The sequence below is a fragment of the Equus przewalskii genome, chromosome 30 (assembly GCF_037783145.1).
Source record: "Equus przewalskii isolate Varuska chromosome 30, EquPr2, whole genome shotgun sequence".
Lineage (NCBI taxonomy): Eukaryota > Metazoa > Chordata > Mammalia > Perissodactyla > Equidae > Equus > Equus przewalskii.
In genome coordinates, this window is record NC_091860.1 from 1300898 (window position 1) to 1307017 (window position 6120).

Here is a 6120-nt window from a genome sequence, read left to right on the forward strand (position 1 = left end):
TCCCAAATTCCTGGTGCTTAATCAGCCTTGGAAATTCAGGAGTGAGTTGGATCGTTAATCTTAATCGCCATACTCGGCAGTATGCATGCACCTTGAGGAAATACCAGCACTTTGTGCTTTGAGTTGGAATCGTAAGAAAACAGCCATTCCTGTGACGACTCCATTTCTAATGGAGAGACTTACAACAACTAGGTCTAAGGCTGGCCTTAGGCTGAGGCCAGCGTGGGAGTAGGGCTCCTTGAAACTGCAAGGAGAAGAGGTCAGACCTGGCCTGGGTTTCCCCAGTCAAAGCACATTCCGTTTCCCAGACTCCCTTTAGGGAGGAAAGAAAAAAGGAGAAGCCTCAAACTGGAAAACTGCTTAGTTGCCAGTTTTTACCCAACTCTCCAACATCCGCAATGTTCTCTCCTTTCCTACAACCCAGCAGCCAAAGCTGCCGAGGACATGAAATCTCAGCAAAGCTGGAAAGTTCGAGCCTTTGAGAAAACAACTCAGGTATGTATCACAGCGTTTTCACTGTCTCCTTCAGACCGTCGGCCAGCAGTAATTCCATATTCCGTGAGCACAGAAGTCTGTGTTTCTTTCCTGTCAAAATATTCCTCTCTTTGAAGAGCCCTCTTCTTTAGGGCTAAGGTCAATAGATATTCCATTATGTAGCTTATATTTTTAAGTTAGTTTATTTTTTTACCTAGGTTTTCTTCCAGATTTGTTTTCTCCAGTTATCTTCAAAAACAAAACAGATTGTTCCTGCGAAATTACAAAATGAATTAAATAATCATCTGTGTGCAAGCTTCTGTCTGGTCCCTGTCTTCTTGGTGTTGCACCAAGAATATCAAAGCCCTCTTTTTCCATTATTGTTACCACTAGTCTGGCTCAGACTAATCCATGCTAACAGTGCTGATGGTCACTTTGGAATTTCTTCACAGCATCTTTTCTCCAGAAAGGCAGTGTCTAGGAAGGAAAGGAAGGAAAAGGTTGCCTCTATTTTAATCGAACAGAAACAGTAAGGACCACTAACTATTTTAATCATTTTGCAAATTTCCCAACGTGGAGATTTTCCTTCAGGGGCAAAGAAATGAATCAATGTGAAGACCCTGCTCTGAGCTGTATGGCAAAGACAAGGAGAACTGACGAGGACTTTAAGACAGTTGCGTGTACCATCAGGACAGTCTCATATAGGGAGTATCTGTAAAGTGCCAGACCTACCAGAATTGGAAAAGATGAAGTTCTCACTCTCCAGGAACGCCCAGCCTCCTGGGGGAGAAAATTTTGCAAAGAAACAAAATAATATGTGGAGAGGAGCTCAGAGGCGGTAAGCAGTTGGGGGAAGAGGAAATTGACATTCCTAGGAGACACTCAGGACGGCTTCACAGAGAAGGGGGGAAATGGGGCTTTGAATTGCGAGTAGAGGTTTACTACACAAATGAGGGAGAAGGCAGCCCAAGCAGAGAGAGGAGTCTATGAAAATGTGAAGAAACGCTAAAGAAGGTGAAGTCTAGAGGAAACAGAGGGACGAGAGCCTGATAGGAGGAAGAACGGGCCATCATACTGGAAGCCGGCCATCACGGAAATGCCTTCGTGACCACCATTAGTACATGGTCCAACCAGAGAGTTACTGGAGCTTTGTCCTAAGGAAAACCTCCTAAAATTTAGAGCACCAGTCAGCTCTGAATTCAGGCAGTCTTCACTTACCCTATGGTTCATGTCTGGTAGGCTCACAACTCTTCAAAATGTAGTCAAGATGTAGAAGGACTTTTGAGCAATTATATGAGATTTCCCAAAGTTGCTTGCCTAATGCTCTTGCATGCTCTTCATAAGGGAATGCCTCAAACTCCCACATAAAGTCTATTTGTGCTTATGTTGAAGATAATTCTAATAAATTACACTGTGAATTTGAAATAATAAATTAAAGGGACAGGAAAAGCTGTTAAATTGACTTTAACAACATTAATAAATAATACTTAAATGGAAGAAAGTGAAAAAACTAAAGAAGCCCATTGATCTGACAGGATGGGCCTAGATTATCTTGACTGATGAACATCGAATGTTTAAGGTGCTTGAAGAGTAAAGCGGTAAGTTTCTTGTGTGTGTGTGTGTGTGTGTGTGTGTGTGTGTGTGTGTGTGTGAGAAAGATGGGCCCTGAGTTAACATCTGTTGCTGATCTTCCTCTTTTTTTTCTTCTCCCCACCCCAGTACATAGTTGTATATCCTAGCTATACATCATTCTAGTCCTATGAGGGATGCCGCCAAAGCATGGCTTGATGAGTAGTGCACAGGTCTGTGCCCAGGATCCAAACCAGTGAACCCCGGGCCCCCAAAATGGAGTGTGCAAACTTAACCACTCAGCCATAGGGCCAGCCCCCTAAGTTTCAATGTCAAAATCTGGATAAATATTTAGTAATAATACCTTACTTTCACAATGGTGCTGATGAAAAAATTGTACATATTATGAAAACATGTCACTAGTACTACAAAGTCTGTGCTGCTATAATTTGAGAATTGAATTTCTAAGAATCTGTATGCTATCAAATAGTAATATAAACACCATTGTTTAAACCAATGGCCCTTAACTGGAGGTGATTTTGTCCTCCTTGGGCCTTTTGGCAATGCCTAGGAAAATTCCTGGTTGTTACAACTGGGGGAAGGAGTATGTTGCAAATGGATAGAGGCCAGGAATGTTGCGAACTATCGTATAATGCACAGGACAGACCCTCACAACAATTATCCAGCAAAAAATATCAGTAGTGCCAATGTTGAGAAATTCTGGGTGAAATGAAGGAAAACGTGTTAGCGTCCTAAGAGTTCCAGATTTACAATATCAAATTTATTTTTCCTGGAGAACTTTCAACAATAAAGAGAATTAATAGTTATATATAGTTCTGTGTACATTTTAATTACTAGCTAAAATAATAAGTTGTTTATCAAAAACTGATAAATATCCACAAAAATAAATCTAAAAGTCACTCAGCAAACAACCATGTGAAGCAGCACACAGACCACACCAAAATCAAGGAGCCCATCAAAATAGTCGCAGAGTCGTTCACACCCACCATGACAAACAAAATCAGCGCCAGCTGAGACAGCAGCCCTGCGTGGTTGGCTGCAACAGATGACAGCTTCTTTGCCTGCATGAAAGGGGCTGGTCCCCAGTCAGTGAAAATCTCCCTATACCCAAGAGTTGTGTCCAGAGGGTGAAATCATGCCACTAATTAATTAAACTCCATTTGGATACGAAAACTCCAGAAAGTATGAGAGATGCCTCTCCCCCAGATTGTCCTCCGGGACCAAGCTCTCAAGCTATGCTAGGGCTTATGATAAACAGAGGTAATCTGCTCCTGTGAACGTAAATTAGAGTCATTTCAACTCATCTCTACAGTCATCAGATACCAGCTGTAAAAAACCTGAGATTGCAAAGTATCCTTCAGAAAGAAGAGGCCTGATGGGAGAATTATCTCAATTAAGGTATTTCAAGATTTAATGACTTTACCATCTTTGATAAAATAAAAAATTCCTTGAAAGTATGAAAATAAGCCATTAATATACTTATTCAAGGAATCCTATGTCAGTCCACAACAATCCTCACCAACCAAATTCCCGTTAACTTATCTCCCCACCGATCGTAATAGCGTACACTTTATTTTATAGAAAATCTAAGGATACAATAACATAAACATGCCAAATGCATTGTTATGTCAATCACTTTATTTAACGTAGATCCAAAAAAGAAAGAGGGGGCAGGCATGAGTGCAGGCTGGATCATTCTCCCAGGATGTATCTAGCACTGCACTGATGGAAAGTGACTCTAGGGTAGAGTAAGGGGTGTTTTACGAGACCCTCTGAGTCACAAAGTGTCCATAATGCAGGAGCTAAGGACCCAAGAAAAACGTGTGATAGTCCAGCATGCTGTCAGGGCCCAAGGAAGTTATGACAGCCTCATGACCAAGCCTCCAGATGGCTCCTAAACGACGTCACAGCCATCCTGTTTGGTGGACCATTGTCAGTTGTCATCACGTTTCAGTACTATTGGACATGAGGAAAATAAGAGCTGAAGAGTGTTGAAGGATGCCACTTTATCCATGGACCAGCAGCCATGAGTTTTCGGGATTCTGTTCATTTTTAGGGACCCGGAACCCTGCTATTCATGAGGTCATAAAGCTTTTACACCACAAACCACTAGAACTTCAACTTCTCTGAAGACTGAGGCTACAGTCATGGTCCTCTGATGATAAACATTGAGATCTACCTTCACCCTGTCTCCCAAAGTCACATAAAATATAATATTAAATCACATCTCAATTGATCATTAGCATTAGCTCCCCTCTGGTGGTCAAATGCTCAATAACAATAAATATTGGAGTGGCTGGGTAATCTACTTGGACTTCTCCAAATTTTTATGATTGGTCAAGAATGCTTGGGAACATTGGGTTTTTATAATATATTTTTGTAACATTTCCTCTTCTGAGATAAGACAATGATTAGAAATTAGAATTAAAATGAGTTTATTCTTTTTCAAATTAATCAAGAAATGTTTCTCCCTTTTGTTAACATCTGACTAACTCCTAGTAAACCACTTATAATTTTTTCTGAACATGTGTTCTATTACCAATTATATTTATCTCTTGTCTGCAGGTGGACATTTTGCCTCACACTCATGGACAAAGGATCATGCACCTGTTAAGAACTGTTATTAATATGGGTTTCCCTCCATTCTCTGTCATTCCAAATCAAAACTCCTTGTTAAATTGCAGCCATGATGACGATAAATTTGGAAATAAATATGAGTAAAGCCAAGTGTCACTGAGACCTCCTTTCTTTTTCTTGTTGTTATTATTATTTCTGGTATCTTACTTTAGCATCTTGGGGTGACTTCTCCCTGATGTAAAGGTCGGAGGTCTATAGAGCTGGCAGGTTATTTAGAGGTTATTCTTCTTCGAAACTTTTACTGTTTTTCCTGATCACAAAAATGAGCTGGTGTTTGGAGAGAGAAGGCGCCATTGCTAATGGGCGGCACAATTCCCACTCGAGTGCTTGGCGCCAGTCCCAGCCCAGGCCAGCACTGAACCCTGTCCTCCAGCTCCTGGGTTATTTACTTACAGGACCAATAATCTCTTAAGGGAAGACACCCCCACCCTCACATCCCTAAGTACCCAAGGATGGCAGGGGATGGAGAGTGAGAATGCAAAGTGGGGCTCTCCACCTTGTTAGTGTAGCTGCTGACTGGAGGAAGCAGGAAAGTATTTGCCCAACTCTGCAAGGCGGCAAGGAGGAAACCAGGCTTTTCTGCAGAGCTGCATTGTGACAGATCCATGCTCGCCTCTCAGGGAATGCTGTCTGATCCGTCTGTAATGAGTGACAGCTGTGACAGGTGTAAATACCCCTGTGTTGTAAATTTCATGAAAGCAATACACCTGGGCCATCTGGCTCAACACCACAGCCTGCTGTGTGCTCCGCCTCGACACCCCGACTGCTGGGAAAGCACAACGCGTGCCCAGGCCCCAACAGGGAAGGAGAGACGGGGGGAGAGGCGAGGCCTCCAGACCGGCAAAATCATCACAGCTACTGTTTGGATCACCGACTGCCCCAGTTACTGCCTAGGTGCATTTTCTAATTGATATACATTCATTTAATCTTTTGGATGGCTCTGTAACTGAGATAATATCCTCCTACGACTGATAAAGACACAGAGAGGTTAGATAGATTGCTCAGTGTCCTGAGCAGCTGACCCAAGATTTAAACACAGGTCTGCTGACCCCAGTGCTCAAGATTTTTATTACTAAAACATTCTTATCCTTCATTTCCTCCCCATGTTCCTCTGCTCCATCGTTCCAAGAGCAGGTAATAAGGGTTTATTAATGTAAGAAATATCAGGGATCTGTAAACTCTCAGCCCCAGAAAGTCTAAGCAGAAGATTTTCTTAGCCTTTTCGAGGCTGCTGCGGGGCCAGACATAATAGTTAAACAGCTGGAAGAATCGCTTTAATGATTCACCACAGCTGTACTTTTTTTCTCTCTCCTTTTTTTTTTTTTTTTTTTTTTTTGGCATTTGCTGTTTGGATTAAAACATGGAAAATGTAATAAAATCTTTTAAAGAGAGGAGTGAAAAAATTACAACAGAAGCTGA

At 41.8% G+C, this 6120-nt stretch overlaps 1 long non-coding RNA gene across 2 annotated transcripts; it reads left to right on the forward strand.

Annotated features, from left to right (window-relative positions):
- The first annotated feature begins 252 nt into the window (after positions 1-252).
- LOC139080496 (uncharacterized) lies at positions 253-4797 on the forward strand. 2 transcript variants are annotated; one of them, XR_011535046.1, is made up of 2 exons: positions 253-495; positions 4630-4797. It is a non-coding gene; the product is annotated as an uncharacterized lncRNA (long non-coding RNA). The 2 variants fall into 2 exon arrangements; XR_011535047.1 differs by lacking the exon at positions 253-495 and adding an exon at positions 4173-4364.
- The last annotated feature ends 1323 nt before the right edge of the window (positions 4798-6120 follow it).